This window comes from Protopterus annectens, chromosome 3.part0, assembly GCF_019279795.1.
Source record: "Protopterus annectens isolate FY-2018-M chromosome 3.part0, PAN1.0, whole genome shotgun sequence".
Classification (NCBI taxonomy): Eukaryota; Metazoa; Chordata; order Ceratodontiformes; family Protopteridae; genus Protopterus; species Protopterus annectens.
The window spans coordinates 1,417,933,577-1,417,952,039 of record NC_056731.1 but is presented as its reverse complement, the minus strand read 5'-3'; the positions used below and the strand labels follow the sequence as shown (position 1 = coordinate 1,417,952,039).

At 44.6% G+C, this 18,463-nt stretch overlaps 1 protein-coding gene across 1 annotated transcript in view; it reads right to left on the bottom strand.

Moving 5' to 3' along the window:
* NSMAF (neutral sphingomyelinase activation associated factor) overlaps positions 1-18,463 on the bottom strand; it is a 2,091,028-nt gene that overhangs the window by 2,000,269 nt on the left and 72,296 nt on the right. The gene's annotated exons all lie outside the window — the stretch shown is intronic.

The following is an 18,463-nucleotide window of genomic DNA, read 5'->3' as shown; positions in this document are numbered from 1 at the left end:
TCGCTCTTTGGCATAAGCGTGCCGAGTCGGAGCCGAGGATCGGCTCCGAACCCATCAGTCAGAATGTAGGCGAGATAGGATCACATAACATCAAATGTTATGGAACACCAAGGAGGGTACCAAAAGATGTGGAGCAGATGTGCAGATTTACTTCCAAGAATGACTGCTCATTGGTGTTTTCCCAAAAGGGCAATTGTAACACTAGGGGGTTGGTATACTGGGCCAAGTGCTCCAAGCCTTTTACATTGCAAGACTGAATGTACACTCAGAAGATGTATTACAAGCACATTTATGACATTTTAAAAGTGATCCCCAATAATGCCCTTTATAGGCAATCTGTTAACTGTGTACATTGTAAACTTCTTCTTTCGTCTTTTCCCGGTTAGGGGTCACCACAGCGGATCACCTGTCCGCTCATGATTGGCAATGGAGTTTTATTCTGTCGAGTTGTCAGCCTGGTGCCCAAACTTCCACAGAAGGCACACACTCACACCTAGGGCCAATTTAGAGTGTCCAATCCACATACAGCATGTCTTTGGGATGTGGGAGGAAACCGGAGCACCTGAAGGAAACCCACACGACCACAGGAAGGACATGCAGACTACACACAGAAGGCAGCCCAGCTGAGGATTGAACCAGAGAACCTGTTGCTGTGAGGCGGCAATGCTAATCGCCGCACAACCATGGCCACCCAACTGTTCTTTTTTTAATTTTAGAAAAAAAATCAAAACCCACATGGTGGCTTTTGGGAGATCACCATCAAGTACAAAAAAATGTTCTGGCAAGTTAAACTGAATATCATAAGTCCAATGGGCATTAATGATTATATTTACTTGCTGCCTGTTCTCAAGCAGAGGGCAGCAAAATTATAATCAAGTACAATAAATTATAAGAAGTTATTAGTGTTAGCTAGGTTTTGTTACTCTTTTTATGCACTGGGCAACAAAATTATAATAAATTATTAGTAGTTACCAGAATCAATTAGGTTGCTCTGCAATGAAGTTTTAGTATACTTCACTCAACTATTCAGCCATTTATAAACTTAACTATTTTATAATTTTACGTGAATTTATTATGAATGCAATATGTTTTTTTACCTGTACTGTTTTATATGCATTTTTCAATTACTGTAATATTAATACATCCATTGTGCGGGATAAAACTACTACTACTTGGTATAGAACCTTAATAGATTATTGTCACTTATTGGTTTTACATCTGGGATTTATTTTGGATTTATGAGCATTTACATTGTTAGGATTTTTTATCCTTTGAGTAATTCTGGAAGGTAAATGTTTTGTATGAAAATTAATTTACTATGCAAATATATTGATTTTACTTTATGGTTGATTGGTCTGTACTTGATCGTATAGATTAGTCCCATGGATTTAAAATTATTGTTGTTACATGCATTTTTAGTTTTGAAGTAGTCTGCTTCTTGTAGAAGATTTATGCATTTTGCTCAACTCAATGCGTTACTGATTGCTACCATTCTGTGAATAAACATTCTGTAAAGTTTACATCATGTTTTTTGCTATTTAGCAAGTGGTGTTTCTGGAGGCCCATTTATCTGTCCACCTTCTTGTTTACTTGATATCTTTTGTGAACGGACACATTTTTGGTTTGGTTATATGTTAAAGTCGCCTGCATTCTTGTACGTGGACATGATTAATCTTCCACAGATGCACTGTCCCTGAAGACAACTGGCAGCCTACTGTTAGCTGTCTGAATGAAAGGATGTGATGGCTACGGGTAATGAAGGACCATTCTGTGGGGTAAGTTATCATCAGATCTGGCTTCAGTTTTAAACAAGACACACTATATCACTGCTTTTTGCCATGCCCTCAAATCAGTAAATTGTTGCAGTTCTCCGGTACAAAGAGTCACCTTGCCTTAAAAGATACAACTGGAACTACACTTCTGTGGGCCACCCTGCTTACTTTAGTACTGGATGCCACTGGGATATATGGAGCTATTTTTGGGTACCTTGGTATCCAACCAAAACTCAGTAGAGAATTCAGGAATTTTTTTTTTTTTTTTTTTTACAAAGAAACTGCAAGCTTCTGTGTTCGAGAGATGCAATAATAAAAAAATCAGACATAACTGTAAAATTTAACTCAGTGGCATGCTTGATGGTTTACACATACTTAAGTAGTAAACAACATTTACAGCTTTGCTAGCAAGGTACATACCTCTCAAGTGTACCTCATTATAAGGAACGTTCCTCATGCTGAGTCTTTAAAAGGTCACGCTCCTCAATGTTTCACATTAAAAGACTATATCACACATTCAATGTTAAGAAGTTTAACAAATATTTATGGTAAATACGGAATCATATAAAATATTCCTCTGATGAGTTAATATGTATAAAGAAACATATTTCAGCCATCCTGTGAGCTTCCAAGTAGAAGTCTTTATTAAGCTGCTACTATGCGTTTCATATTTTGCCCATTTGTTCCACATTATAAGAGGCAGTGTTCCACATTTTGAAGCTGGAAGGTTAAGAGCTAAGGCAATGTTTATCTTTATAGTAGTCTGTTGTGAAGGAAGGTAAAAAAAAAAAAAAAAAAAAAAACAGACACTGGCTTTCAGCCAGTCATGTAAAGTATATATTTTATTGTCCATCACAGAAGAGGAGATGTGATCCATCCTGTTTTAAAACAATCTCCAGGATTCAATAAAATCTGTTTAGGCTCCGTGAAAAGCCTACATGGAATGTACCCGTGTACACGGCCATGGTTCCTCCTCAGCAGTGTGCCATACATATTAATTAAGGCACACTACAAAGGGAGATCACAAACACACAGATACTGAATCCCCGTAAGCAACAGCGTAGAGGCTGTTTTGCACGTGGACTGTCCAGAAAAATTCTGAGCAGTTGGTAAGCACAGCATAATACTTTTCTGCCAGTTAACATGGACCAAAATGTCAATAACACATTTTACCTCATGATTTTTTTTTTTTTTTACGTTTATGTGCTTGTTTGCACAGCTATGCTTAGCTTTGCTCACATATGCTACACATCTAAAAATAGAAACTGTATGTAATCACTTTTAATCATTTTTTTTCTTCTTTTTATGTGCTTTTTGCACAGTGTGGTGCATTGCTTAGTGATCCTGAGCTGCACTTACATAGATACAGCAGACATCCACTAGACATCTAAAAACAGAAACTGGATGTATTCAATTGTTGTAGTCCTGTGATGCTTAGCAATGCAAACCTATGCAGTGAAACTGCACTATGCTGACAAGCACCTTGCAGTATATCTGAAGATATACAAGTTCCATTCACTATCCCAATGGCTAGATAGTTTAAGTCATGACCTACAGTGTATTACTGAATCCTGAGCAGTCATGTGTTTTACATATATTCCTGTCAAAATGTGTCAGGTGACTGAAACATCAGTTTAGTTTAAAATTAAAAAATTGTTACATTTAGAAAAGCTGGGTGATGATAAGCAGCGTTTAAACATGGTCAATGGTCTATTCCTGTTTGTGCATTGCTAAGCTTTGCTTAAACATGTTTGTGAGAGTGTGCGATGCTAAGCAGTGCAGCACTTTTTTGAAAGTTACAGCATGATGTGCAAGGGCGGGAATGCAGCCTATTTATTCTTGCATTCACTGCATGTGTGTTCTAATCCAACAACAGTCAAATGTCACATGTGAATGAAAAGTAAAGCACCAAGAAATGACAGAAAAAAATGTAGTGCAACACCCAGATTAAGGGTCAAGCTATGCTGTAGGCAGCAATCAGTAAATGAACAAGTTATACGAGTAATGAAAAAGAAGTCCTAGATAGCCATACATGTGTGGAAATGCCAGATTTGAATGGACATGAAGCCATAAAAAGTGTAAAAGGAGATGGTGCTTTGTTAACTGTTTTCAAATAAAGTGCTCGTTACTCTTTTGGTCATTGCTTGCGGGATCCAGTCTGACAACACACACAGCTATGCAGGTCTGTAAATGCACCAGTTAATCAATTAGAGTCATGAACTTAAATGAAACCTGTTTTTATTTATGCTTAAAAGTTGGACAGGTTTCATTTAAGTTCATGACTCTGATTAATTGGTGAGTGAGTTGCAGATAAATGGTTTCAGATGCAGTGTGTTATTAGGTCTGAAGAAGCAGCCTGTTGACAGTGAAAGTGCTCAACTCCCTGTTCATTTTATTCATTTTATTATATTAACGTTTTATACAATTATATTAAAGTTTGTATACCGTCAGCTTTGAAGTTCGCTTTGGATTTTTCTGTATACATTTTTGGAAGTGTTGTTCTATTGGAACATTCATTGCTGATCTGCTGGACTTTTATTTTTTTTAATATGCAGAAGTATGTAGTAATAGTCTGCTTAGTAATATTACCTGCAAAGCTACTAATACCTTTTTTTTTTCACTCTCATCCCACCCCTTTTCTTCTTTAATTTATTAATTATATTTATTATTAAGATTTGATATTAATATATTATTCGTAACTACCTCTTATGGTGGCCTTGTGTATAATTTCATATTGCTTTGCTGTACTTTCATCTATGTCACTTATTGTTGTGTTCCTCATTATATTCCTTTCTATTTCTTTTGATTAATCATTATCTTCTATTATGTCAATATTAACATTTGGTTATGTTTATTTTCGTCTTACATTTATTTTAACTTACTACAGAGTGACAAGGTAGGCCAGTTCCAGGCAATCCACCTACCTTGGCTTCCTTGGCCATGGCACCAGGCCCAGCACATCTGGGCCACAGCCTGGTGGCACCCACTCTGCTACTCCTACACTACCTGGGCCATCGGGTAGTTCTGCCCCATAGGCTGGAGGTGGCCACCCTCTGGGAGAGGAAGTGGAGGGGGTGATTATGTCTCCTATGAGGAACTGCCAGCCATGGTGCATGAGTTGCTGTGAAAAACTCTGTGCACACCTATGCCGAATGGGAAGCATGCTGTCCATCCTGGTGGGGCAGCCTCACTCTAGGCACTGGCGCCAACCACTGCCTCCACAGGAGCAGTGAAGGTACAGTGCTGACAGTCCCATGAGTGTGGACTTGAGTCACACTGCTACCATGTCTGACTTCCATGGGACTGGGATTCTACAACACCCTCCCCAACCAAGTTGTTCACCCCATCTTATGTCACACACCAACCCTGTCTGCTGCCTTGTCTGACTGCAAAAGCTTTCTCACCTTCCCTACTTACCTCCCCCCACATGTACCTATGTCCCTTCCCCAACACTGCACTCTCACCTTAGAAGAAAATGGGAACCTGTCCCAAACAAATAATCGTCCAATACATAGCTCTCCATTTCGCACACGTGTCCACTGGACACACACAATTTGGTCCAACTGGCTTGACAACACACTTATGTTGTCCTCAACCCTCTCTCTGGGGGTGACGGTCCAAATTAAGCTAAAAAATCTGCTAAAGTACACAGTTGTTGTTTTACAAGAAATGGATAGCTATGGTTCTTTCCTACACCCTTCCTGCACATACCCATCTGCCTTTCACTATGCTTTTCTCCTTGCTTGCAACCCATTTCATCACTGTCCTAGCTCCCTATTTTTCATTTCTTTAAAGATTTTTTGCTAAGCTAAGCTAAATGGTGCTATACTGATATATGTGTATGAAATAATAATAATAATGTTCAAAATGTACACCTGCGCTCTATTTCGAAGCCAGGACCATCACACCTGCAGACCCGTGCAATAACCTGTCAAGCCACACAGCTGTTAATTGACACAGGTGTTTTAAGCAAAACATAGTATTTGCCAATTTCTCATCATTAAGCGTGTCTAAGCAGTGCTGCACATTTCACTGCATTGCACAAATTTTCTTAAAGAGTAATGGAAAAAATGGGAGTGTAACTTGGGGTCTGCTATAGGAATACTTCTCTAGAAAGCCAGACACAGAATAATGGATGTAATTGAGTTCTCCAACAGCAGGGAACTTTTAGTTATGTACTTACCATAACTTTAGATGTTTGGGATCCATCTCGCCTACATTCTGTACTGATGGGTTCGGAGCCGATCCTCGGCTCCGACTCGGCACGCTATACTATAGAGTGAAGTCTCTTATTGGCTGAGCTATTCTATATCCCAGGATGCACCACCACCAATTCCCCAGATCTTGTTTGTCCGCACACATGCACACACACATGTACTGCTGATATAACATTGCCAGATGTTTCAAGATGAAACGGTCGAACTCGAACCATCCGGTCTCTTCTGATCTCCAAGGCAGGGGGAAGGAGGGTTGGTTATTAGGAATGTAGGCGAGATGGATCCCAAACATCTAAAGTTATCATAACTAAAAGATGTTATGTGATCCTATCTCACCTACATTCTGTACTGATGGGACAGCGTCCCTAGCACCTGATTCCTGGGTGGCTCACTGGAAAACACTCCTGAGAACTGTGGAACCGAAGGAAGCTCGCCCCCGAGATGCCACATCCAATTTGTAATGAGAAATAAAGGTGTGAGGAGAGGACCAGGTAGCCGCAGCACAAATGTCACTAATGGCAAGCTTGGAATGAAAGACTGTTGAAGTAGCCATAGCCCTTGTAGAATGAGCTTTCACAGTGGTTGTAAGCTCTCTATTAGAAAGAAAATAAATATGACAGATGCAGTCTCTGATCCACTTGGCAATAGTGACCTTCGTGACGGTTTTGCCCAATTTATTGTCTGAAAAGGACACAAACAGCTGATCTGTTTTCCGTGTTTGGTGCGTCCTAAGTAGAAACGCAATTGTCTGTGAACATCCAATGAGTGGAAGATATATTCTGCTCTGTCTGAGTAGTTGGGGAAGAAAACTGGAAGTTCCAAAGACTGTTGAAGACAAAAACTAGAACAAACTTTGGGAACAAAAGATGGATTAGGCCTAAGGGATACTCTATCCTTGTGAAAAACCAGGTACGGCGGTTTGACACATAGGGCTTGAAGTTCCGAAACTCTTCTGGCTGATGTAATTGCCACCAAAAAGGCAGTCTTCCAGGAAAGAAATTTCAAGTCAGAAGTTGCTGCCGGTTCAAAGGGGGAAGAGGTCAAAGCACCTAATACGAAATTAAGATCCCATGGTGGAGCAGGATGAGAAACTGGAGGATGTAGCAGCCCAGCACCTTTCATGAAGGCTTTACACAACTTATTGCTCATAAAAGGTGGGTCTATACTTTCATGAAAATTAGAAATAGCTGCTAATTGAACCTTAATGGTGGAGACCGAAGAACCTTGATTGAATAAGGAAGCTAAAAATTTCAAAACTTCAGCCACCGGGGCAGTAATGGGATCTAATCCCCGGAGTTGGGCCCAAATGGCGAATCTCTTCCACTTACTATTATACATCTTCTTAGTCGAATTCTTGTGGGCCGAGGACAAGATATGTATAACTTCTGAGTCCAAAACCTGGTTCCTGACTATAGTCGGAAGTGGAGGAGCCAAGCTGTTAACCTCAGTGAGTGAAGGGACTGGTGAAGCTGTCCCGACTGGTGGATCAAAAGATCTGGAACCTGGTCCAGGAACCATGGACCGTCCAGTGCGTATTTCCGAAGGAATGGCAGCCAGACTTGACGAGGCCAGTATGGGGCAACTAAAATCATCTTGCACTGCAAGTGAATCGCTTTCTGGATCACCCTGGGAAGAAGGGGAACTGGTGGAAAGGCGTACAGTAAGCCGGTGGGCCAAGTTTGGACTAGGGCGTCCTTGGGAAACGTCCCCAGAACCGGGGTGAGAGAGAAGAATTGTAGACATTTCGTGTTGAGGGGAGTTAGAAAGAGGTCGCAACGAGGAGTTCCCCATCTTCTGAAGATCTGAGATGCTACTCTGTCATTCAGAGACCACTTGTGCGGGGAGAGAATGGTTCTGCTCAGTCTGTCGGCCATCACATTGGATCTCCCCGGAATGTGTGTTGCTACCAAGAAACGGTTGGTTGCAACAGCCCAATTCCATACTTTCATGGCCTCTCTGCAAAGAGGGTAGGACCTGGTCCCTCCCTGCTTGTTCAGGTACCAGACTACTGACATGTTGTCGGACTGAACGGCAATCATACCCTGGGGGAGGTAGCTGTGCAGTGCTTGAAGCGATAGAAGCACCGCCCTCATTTCCAGTATGTTGATGTGTAGGGAACTCTCATCGGGGAGCCACTTGCCTTGAACTGACCTGCCCAGGTAATGCCCCCCCCACCCCGTCTGGGAGGCGTCCGTAGTCAAAGTGGCCACTGGAGGAGGAGGAACGAAGGGTCTCCCCTGATCCAGGTTGGAGGAGATAAGCCACCAATGGAGGTCCTGTTTGCACGTCTCCGTGATTATAACGTGGTGACCGAGAGGAAGTTCCTGATACGACCACTGGACCGACAGGAGCCACTGGAGAATCCTCATGTGTAATCTTGCTAAGGGGATCAGGAAAACGGTAGCCGACATGGAACCCAACAGTTGTAGGACCATCCTTGCTGGGGCTCGGCGTTTGAGGAGCAACGCTCGGACTTGAGATTGTAATGTTTCTATTCTCTCTGTAGGAAGATAGACCCGCATTTGCCTTGAGTCTATCTCTACCCCGATAAACCGTATATGCTGAGATGGCAGCAACACAGACTTTGCCCAATTGAAGGTGATTCCTAGGGAGGTGCCTAGAGATATAGTGGCTGCTAGGTTCTGTTATAGTAGATGCCTGGAGGTGGCAGTTAGGAGCCAGTCGTCTAGATACAGAAACACCTGGAATCCTAGACTCCTCAGGTGAGCAGTTACCACCGCCAAACATTTGGTGAACACCCTGGGGGCTGTGGTGAGACCAAAGGGCAGTGCCCAGAACTGGAAATGACTGTCTCCCAGGCTGAAGCGCAGATGTCTCCTGGACGCCTGATCTACCAGAATGTGATAATAGGCGTCCTTGAGATCTATGGAGCACATCCAAACACCTTTCTCCAGTAGCGGGAGAATGGAATGTAAGGTGACCATCCGGAACTTGGACTTCTTGACTGATCGATTCAGGTTGCTGAGATCCAAAATGGGCCTCAAGTCCCAGGTCTTTTTTGGCACCAAAAAGAATTTTGAGTAAGTCCCTAATCCGGTCTGGTCTACGGGGACCGGTTGGATGACTCCTTTTTGAAGGAGCTTTGAAATTTCGATGGCTGCAATATCCCGTTGACTGGGTGGCGGGTCCGGGATTTTCCTGGATGGGGGGGGGTGCAAAAAGGGGATGACGTAACCTCCGGCGATGATTCGGAGCACCCATCGGTCCTGAGTGATACTCTCCCAGGCCTTTAGGTGCCTCGAAAAATGACCCCCGACTGGCTCCGGAGCTGCGCAGTCGGGCAGTCCTTCAGGGATGCTGAGAGGTTGAAGAGCCACGAAAGGACTCGCGGTCTCCAGTGTTGCGGGGGCCTCTGCCACCTCTGGGACGGCGTCTTCCTGAAAAATTTCCCCCTGTTCTGCCTCTAGAAGGGGGATCGTCCTGCTGTGAGGGGTAATTCTTCTGAGATTTACGGAACCACATTTTCCCTCCTCTTTTAGGCTTGGGATAAGGCCGAAAGGGAGAGGAAAACAGTGCCCCTACGGCAGCCAAAGTCTTACCCTCTTGTTCACAGCGGGTCAAGGTGTCCTTTATCTTGGGTCCAAACAAAGAGGACCCATCAAAGGGAGCGTCGGCAAAGGAAGACTTGAAGGCCTCTGCAAAATGACACAGGCGGAGCCAGGCTTGTCTCCGTAGAGCAACACCCGTACCCGCCACTCTACTCGCCCCCTTGGCTGCATACGAAATGAGCCTCATGGACGAGTTCGATATCGACGATAGAGTAGCTAAATGTCTGGACTAACTGCTCAGGTAGGTTACCAGAGAGGGTATCTGAGAGTTCCTTGATCAGGTCCCTCTGAAGTCTAGTGAAGGGCATCAGGTAATTCAGAGACCTTAAGGTAAAGGCTGCTGAAGTAAGGGTGCGCTTCCCGTACCGGTCCATGCTCCTAGACTCCTTATTAGGAGGATGGACGGACGTCGAAGCCTCTGCCACATCTTGCTGGGTAGCAGATGCCACCACCATAGCATCTACAGCCACACCCTTGGTGAGAAATTCCTTTTCCGGGGGTGCTGACAAAAATTTGTTAGGGCGAGCAGGCACCGGTTCCACAGAATCTGGATGTTCCCACGCCCTTCGAGAGATCAAATCCAGGAGCTCATCGAAGGGCAGAGACACCCAGGAGGCGGAGGGCTGAGCCCCGAAGGCCTTGAGGAACACCGACTCGTCAGAGGAAGGGGGTTTGGTTTGCCAGCCGCCTCGTTGTTTGAGGACTTCCAGGATGTCCGCAAAGGAGACATCATCCGAGGACGACTTGGGGGACCCTTCCGCATCATCAAGATCGGTGTCCGAGGTGAGAGACTCATCAGGGGAGTCGACGTGCTTCCTCTTGCACTGTTTTTTTCTTGGGGGTTCCTCCGAAGACTCTTCAGAGGGACCTCCAGGAAGAGGGACCCCAATGGGGGTGACCTCAGGCCCCAGGGCTCCGCTGTCTTGAGACAGGGGGACTACAAAGGACCCAGTCTCCGTGCCTAGGGAAGGTGCCGGGGAGACGGTGGAGGTAGCCAAAGAAGATTTGGCCAAAGCACTCCTCATGGCTCTAAAGGCCGGACCCCAGAATCCTGGGAGGTCCGACCCCAAAGCCATAACAGCAGACGGCACTCCGCAGCCGACGCACCGAGAGAGAGGCTCGGAACCGAAAACATCGGTCCCGAAGCGTCACCCCCGGGGCCGACCTAAGAGGTCCGTGTACCGAACTCCGACCCGAAGGCCGGGGTAGGAGTAAGGGTCGGAGCCGACCCGGAAACCTCCATCGGCTCCACCAGCACCGACTCCAACGGTGCCGAGGCTGTTGGAGGAGGAACCAAGGCTAAAGGGTGGACCATCGGCTCCGATGCCGACTGGGCTGGAGCCGGAACTAACTTTTGGAAGACTGGAGACTAAAACAGCCTTTGGAGCACCCTGTCAATGTCCGAATCCGACATCTTGGAAGACCGGGAGGAGATCGAACGGGTCCGAGTAAACTTCTCCACCGGCTCCGAAGGACTGGGGGACCGGCTCCAAATTGTCTCGATCAAAATCGGTGCCGAAGGAGACTCCATCGTAATTTCCCCTCGGTGCCGAAGAGGACTTCGGCGCCGATGGGGAAGAGTCTGAGCGGGAAACTCTCATCGGCTCCGAAATCAGTGGAGCCGATGAAGGTGACCCACCTCTCGAAGCTCCAGCCATCGGCTCCGAAGCCAGAGGAGTCGAGGCTGGAGGCATCGAGGCAGACCGTTCCGCCCTCGGCTCCGAAGTCCGTGGAGCCGATGGAGAAGCCTGCCGAGATTTCTTTGTGGTCGGTTCTGACGGACTGGTCGGAGCCGACGATTTCTTTTTCTTTGAGGGAGAAGAAGAGGAAGATAAGGCCTCTTCAAAAGTAGGTTTGATAAGCCCTTTTAGAATCAATTTGTTTTTCCTCTCTTGGAGGACTCGAGAGGAAAAAGCATGACACACGCTACAAGACTCCTAAAGGTGTTTGGGGCCTAAACAGTACACGCATAGGGAGTGATCGTCCATTATGGACATCTTGTAATTGCAACGGGTACATTTTTTAATCCCTGAGAGTCTGTGCTCTTTAGACATAATTGCCAACAGTTAGTAGTCACAGGGAAAAAAATATATATATAGCAATGTATCTAACCCAGTACAATGGGTTTCGAAAATTTCTCTCCACAGTTAAACAAGAGAAAACCAACAAATAAATCACACAACAGGAGGGCCAAGAACCCTCTAACTAAAAACGGGTACTTGACCACCTCACAAAACTCACACAAGAAGGCTCACTCACGCGCGAGGGGAAGGCCCCTCTAACTTAAATGGAAACCTTACCCTGAAATACAAATTTACCACAAAAAAAAAATCAGTAAAAGTCAATCATACACAGCGATAGCTGTTAAAACAGCTTTTGGGTTAAATTTAAGAAAATTCCTGACAGAAAATTCCTAGAAAGAAAGCACTTAGCTCAGCCAAGTTCGAGACCATGTCTTTGCTTGTAAAGCGGCAAACGAGATCTGGGGAATTGGTGGTGGTGCATCCTGGGATATAGAATAGCTCAGCCAATAAGAGACTTCGCTCTATAGTATAGCGTGCCGAGTCGGAGCAGAGGATCGGCTCCGAACCCATCAGTACAGAATGTAGGCGAGATAGGATCACATAACATTTGTGCACTTCAATCTGCAGCATTTAAAAATACACCTGCTAAAACATTAATGGAAAAACAGGTGTTTAACTGGGACTCTGGTGGAGAAATACATCCCTATAAAGTCATACACATAGTAATGGATGTAAATGAGGTATGTAACAGAATGTTAGTGTGCAGTTATATGTTGCAAAAATAACAGTGACTCAGTAGCTCAATCTGATAAATGCTTTGAATACATTAATTTTTGGTACACATGGTCCTGGGTTCAAATCCAGTGGTGTGTAGCATTTAAAAATACATGTGTGTGTACATCACCATTACGAATTCTGTAATAAAGGACTGTATCATTAACCATTTATTCATCCAAAGCATTTCAGATGGAATGTCTGCTGTTCAATGATAGAAGTCAAAGGCCTGCAGATAGGCACACAGTTGACATATTCCTAGTACAACACTAGAAAGTGCACAGAGTGTCAGGTCATGTATTACTATGCATTCACAAAGGATTGTAAGTTATGTAATACAAAGGAGGCCCAGTAACATCAGATTGCAGCACAGAAGTACTTGCTACTGATACTACAGATAAAGCACAGCAACACAACTAACATACACATATGGAGGTTGTGCTAGCAACAAGGGTTGCCAGCACACATGTTCCAGACTACCATAATGTAACACATGGCTTGGCAGTTGTCCAAATGGCTGACATAATGGTAAATGTACCCCTACCTCGTTCAAGGAAAAAACAAACATGATGTCTTTTATTCTGTTTATGATACTTTTGGCTAACATACTTTACCTTAAACACATACCTCAATATCCTGTGGGATGGGTTCCCTCACTCAGACTCTGGCCGTACACCAGGGCTGCCACTGGTCACATTGTTACTCATATGTGTTGCTGTACTCCACATTCTGCAGCCCCTCTCACTATGATGATTGCCTGCAGCAGCAGCTGCAGCCAGTAGCACACACATGTAATAAGTATCTACTGCAAACATTCTCTCTGTGCTGTAGTATCTACATCCCAGCATTTCCACCCCATATGAGAAACAGGATGGATTCTACATTGATGCCTTATATCACCTTCAACAGTTGCATGGGATTGCCTGATTACACTGCAAATCAGCTGTGTATACTTCAGTTAGCATTACTCAACCACAGACTGCCTCACCTGCTGAGAACCATCTTAAAAAGGCAAACTCCTACCCAGGGAAACCATTCTGTATGAGAGTTACTTTCTATGGTGAACTCATTGTCTGTATCTTTCTAAAGAGGAGTACTGTACTACATCAGGTATGTAACCATTTGTTTTCAACATGATGCATATGTTTCAATATACTTATGGGGCAATGGGAATTATATCAGTAAGTCTTTCTTAGAACTGTACATGTGACATGCCACTGATCTGAAGCTGTACAACACCTACAGAGAATGTAGACTACAGAAAGGGTTTAATGCTGTCTGTTAACTAGGGACATAGGTCTCCTGGATACTGGCTTTGCTGGCAGTTGTAATGCTACACAGCTATGTTTTAGCACTGAACTATAGACATATGTTATGAGAGGGGCTTTCCTGCTATGGGCCACACTACAAGTGGACTTGTGTGTTGGGTGTGTGAACATATGTGAGTATTTGTCATGGTACAAACAGGTGTAGATCACAACTGCCACTATCCTAGTTGCTTCCACACCCTTTGGATTACTGCCACACTGTTGCATATGCGATGTGTAATCAAGAAGGGAATACTGACAGCCTTCCTTAACTGCTTTAATCTGTACATACTGTACACCCACATATGTAATCCTGACACATTCTCATTATTTTGTAGTTCAGGTGATAGCATGCATACCAGACATCACCCACCTTTCACCGAGGTGAAGAATTACCTCATAACAACAACACTACTATGTCCTGCTGTCCAGAGGAAGGGCAAACAGGCAGGAGCGACAAGCCTTGTGGGATGAACTGGTCCAGAACATAAATGCTATGGCGGCTCGGAATCTCACATATAAACAGGTGCAACACTGTGCCACAGACATGATCCACTTGGCACTCAGAAGAGCAGCAGACATAGCCAGGGATCATCAAGTCACTGGTGGTGGGCCTGCAGCGGAACAACCTCAGACAACCACTGAGGAATTCCTGGTGAACCTTGCAACACAGGACAGCTCCCAGGCTTCCATCACACCATATGTCATGGATGTGGGTGGCACCATTTCCACCCAAGAGAACTGTCCAGGTATGTTTAGTTGAATCAGCATCGGAATACTGTAGCATTTAGCATGTCAGGCAGTACATGGTTTTACATGGGCGTCAGAAGTTTTATGGGATGGGGGAGTAGGTGAACTGCAGTTTTAAGCTCATGCAGACAGTGTGACCCACATATCTGTTACCATAGCGGCTACTGTAACTGGGGGATATTTGGACGTACTACCAATGTTGTACCACAACATGTGGTGCTGTTTACATTACCTCTTTCTCAAATGTTTTTCAGGACCATCAGGAATAGGAAGAGGCCATGTCCCAGCCGCTGGTAAGCACAAAACATTTTTGTCACAGATGTAGATTTACTTCAAGGTATTAGCTAAAGTGTCATCCCAGGCCTGCTGGCTAGACAGAAGTACTGTCCGCATGATTGAAAAATGGGGGGATATGTTCCGACTGTACACACTGTGGTCATACCTAGGCCTTGTAGGTATGACCACAGTGATTGATTTCACAGTATTGCTAGGACTTTTCAGATGGCCATACCTGTAAACTGTGCAGAGTTCTGTAAAATGCCAACATTGCACATAATTTATGTATTGCTCATAAGAGTCTGGTTTAAACAGCTGTGATTTTGAAATATTTACAAAAGTGGGTTAGAAATTAATGACCTCAGGTCCTACTATCTCAGACTGTGGGTTGTATAATTCTGTAATAGTGACAGCAGTGTACACAGCTTAACACATATTGCAATATAGTACTGCAGACCACGGCAGTGCAGGTATTGTGATGTTTTCCCAATGATATCACAGGTGACCTGGAAGGTTGGTTACTGTCCCCTTCATAACCTGAAGTCAGTGTCTCTTCAGACTCGGATGATGATGGTGGCCAAAGTGAGGCACAGCTGTGGGTTGCAGGGACTGAATTTGTCATAGAGGTTTACATCCCTTGTCTGCCATTACTATCCCCGTACATAGCCAGTTCCCCGAGGCCACAGATATTGGACAGTCGGAGGGTGAGGACACTGAACAGGGAAGTGTGGCTACTGTGGCTGCAGTGAGTGCTGACACTGGCCATAGCCAAACAGTTGGTGAGGTTCCACAAAGGAGGATTGATAGGGATGCTCATAGGAGGCATGTTGTCCCTCCACCACTGTTGCAGGCGTTTCATCACGTGTCAGTTGGCATATGTTTAGGTCCATCAAGGAGGCTCATTCTGAAAGGAACTCCAGATGAATGCTCAGGGTTATGGATGAAGCACAGTCTGACATCTGTGAATGCCTCCAACACATTGCTGATACCCTGGACTGGTTAACTGATGCAGTTTTAAGATGTTGGTCTGAGACAGATCACACACCATCTGCCTTGGAACGTCCAGTTAGATGGAGTTCAGCATTGGACTCGTGAACATAGGTCAGCAACTACATCTGCTGAGATTCCACGTGGCCATCACGCCCCCTTATTGGCAGTACATCCAGCACTCCCGAGGGGAATGTGGTATCAACATCAAGATGTGGCAGGCCATGGGCTTATGGTCGTGGGTGATCCTGTGTAGGCCATTGTCCTAGCAGACAGCAATTAGCCTTCAGGTAGTAGCCCAGCATCTGACCTTGGGCATGGAGGTGCCAGTACAACTCCTGGCAGAGCCAGTTCTCATGTTCGGGGGCAGAGATGAACCATCAGCTCTACCATGCATGGCTCAAAGCTGTCAAACATACATTCATGTAGGTCTAGCACTGAGCTTGGCTGTGTTCATGCAGACACACACCACTGTCACATTCAGGTCATCTACAGACACATACGCCACATTTACATGGACCATCTTGCCTGATTCCCTTTCTGACTCACAGACACACTTGTCAACCTATTGGTCAGCCTAGGCCACCTGCACCCCCATACAACACCATGTGCAAGTGATGATACCTGTGCCACATCTCTGTCATCATTTTTATCAATGCAGGGAAATGAAGCTACATGTCTAATGAACAGGGTGACTATCTAAATTAATTTGTATTTGTTTCATCCATTGTTGCCTTTGACATGCTACTTGTACTGGTCAGTCACACACATCGCACACTGCTATTTGTAATGAGTAAACCACATTATGTGTGTATGTTACATTGGATGCTGTTGCAATGGCTGTGTAATCGCACAATGAAAGGTGTCTCATGGCATTGTTTACGTTTCACTTTCAGGACTATGTAGAACATAGCTATGGGTCACATCTACAATACACCCATCAATGTCAGAGCACAGGATGGAATGACAGCACAGAAGAAAAATGTGATCAGAAAGTATAGTTGCATGGCTCTGTAGGTTCATGTCTGTATGACAGGCTAACAAACACAGAGGCGTCTTTCATCCTAGCCATGCATCCCTAAACTCTGACAAGGTCTGATACCCCTGATCAGTTTAAGCAGGGTTTTGGAAGCTGAAGCATGGACAAGCTGGGGTGTACAAGGTAAACCTACACTTTACCTGTGTCCATTAGAGACATTTGCCCTAAAGCAGTTATTGTCATATTTCCCATCCTGTCGTTAACTTGTACAGGATTTGCATTAGGGTGGAACTGTGTGTCACGTACATAGGGAGCCTGTTACATACTGGATGAAGTGTCTGGGATACATACCTGTCTCTGCAGCATGTGCGGTTTATACCACAGTCTAGGTGTTGCTGTGTATGACAGGTAATTTTCATGCTAGTCTTGGATATGCAGGAGGTACACAGTGGGATCTTAACCCTCCCTGCATGGCAGGCATACACCTCCCCTCCAAAGGATGTTAGAGATAGAATACACAGCTACGGGCTTGACGCAGTCTGCATAGGACATTTTATCTACACTGTGTATTGGTGTACTGGAGAAACTCTGTGGATGTGACAGTTGTCGGATATAGCTGGATAGTTACATACCAAAGGAGGTACTGCATTCAACGATAGGTGTAATGAATGCTGAATACAGTGAAACAATGACTGTATTGTTTTTACATCCCATACCTTTGTTTATAGGTTGCGCAACATAGAATGCATCCCTAAATATTACTGACCCATGACAGTCAGAGACTAGATCACTATGCGTCTGTACGTCCATGACTACTAGGTAAACTGTTGGAGGTGTGCGGTCAATGCATTAGCTACAGGGGTGGATGAGTTTCCAAGGGATAGCATTGTGCATTCCTTGGCATTTACTCTCTGTCCATGGCTGTGACAACAACTGAATGCCTGCGTCAGCCCATCCTAGATAACTGTTGAGTCAGTGTGGGATTCAATGACAGCTCCTAATTTGCAATCTTCTGCAGATTCAGTGAGTCAGAGGACAATGACAGTGGCCGTGACTACAAAGAAGTAAATTCCTAGAAGGAGCAGTCCCAGGAATTGTTTGTGAGGGAGTCCACTGGTGACTGACCTCATTGTAGCAGTGGACTCCCCAATGCTATCATCCTGGATGTCTGTCAGCCACTTGGCTACCCACTGGCTGTCATACTAGTTTGTAACAAACCTCTATACTTTGTCAAAAATGTCTGATGGCCTAACAGTGACAATTACCTTGTCAGGTCATGGTAGGTGGAGTGAATCATTTTCCCCTCATCAATTGCTTTGTGTAGCACTTAGTGAGGTCCACCAGGTAGAGTAGGCATGATTTGCCCTTGTCAAAACCAAACTGGGTTTGGTCCAGTGTTCATAGGTATACTACATATTTAATGGTCACTTCCATGATGATTCTTTTTGTGGCTTTAAATATCAAACTACTGAGACTTCTAGAGACAGTGCTTGTCACTGTGTGCTGGTTGTCCAGTGTGCAATTCGGTATTGCAGTTACTTCCACCATGGTTTCCAAGAAAATTGTCACCCAAGGTGTCTGAGTCTGTGCAGAGCACAGGCAAACACTGGAGGGGAAACTAATGCATACACTCTGTAAAGGTAAGGATGGAGTATTTACAAAGTTATTCTGCAGTTAGACACTAATCAAGCAGTGCCTACTGAAAACAATTAATTACTTGTGAAGACTGCTGAAAAGAGTGGAGCGTCATGAATTGTTGGTGCCTGGCTACTACTACTACTGCTAGTCTCATCAATGCCACACTTTCT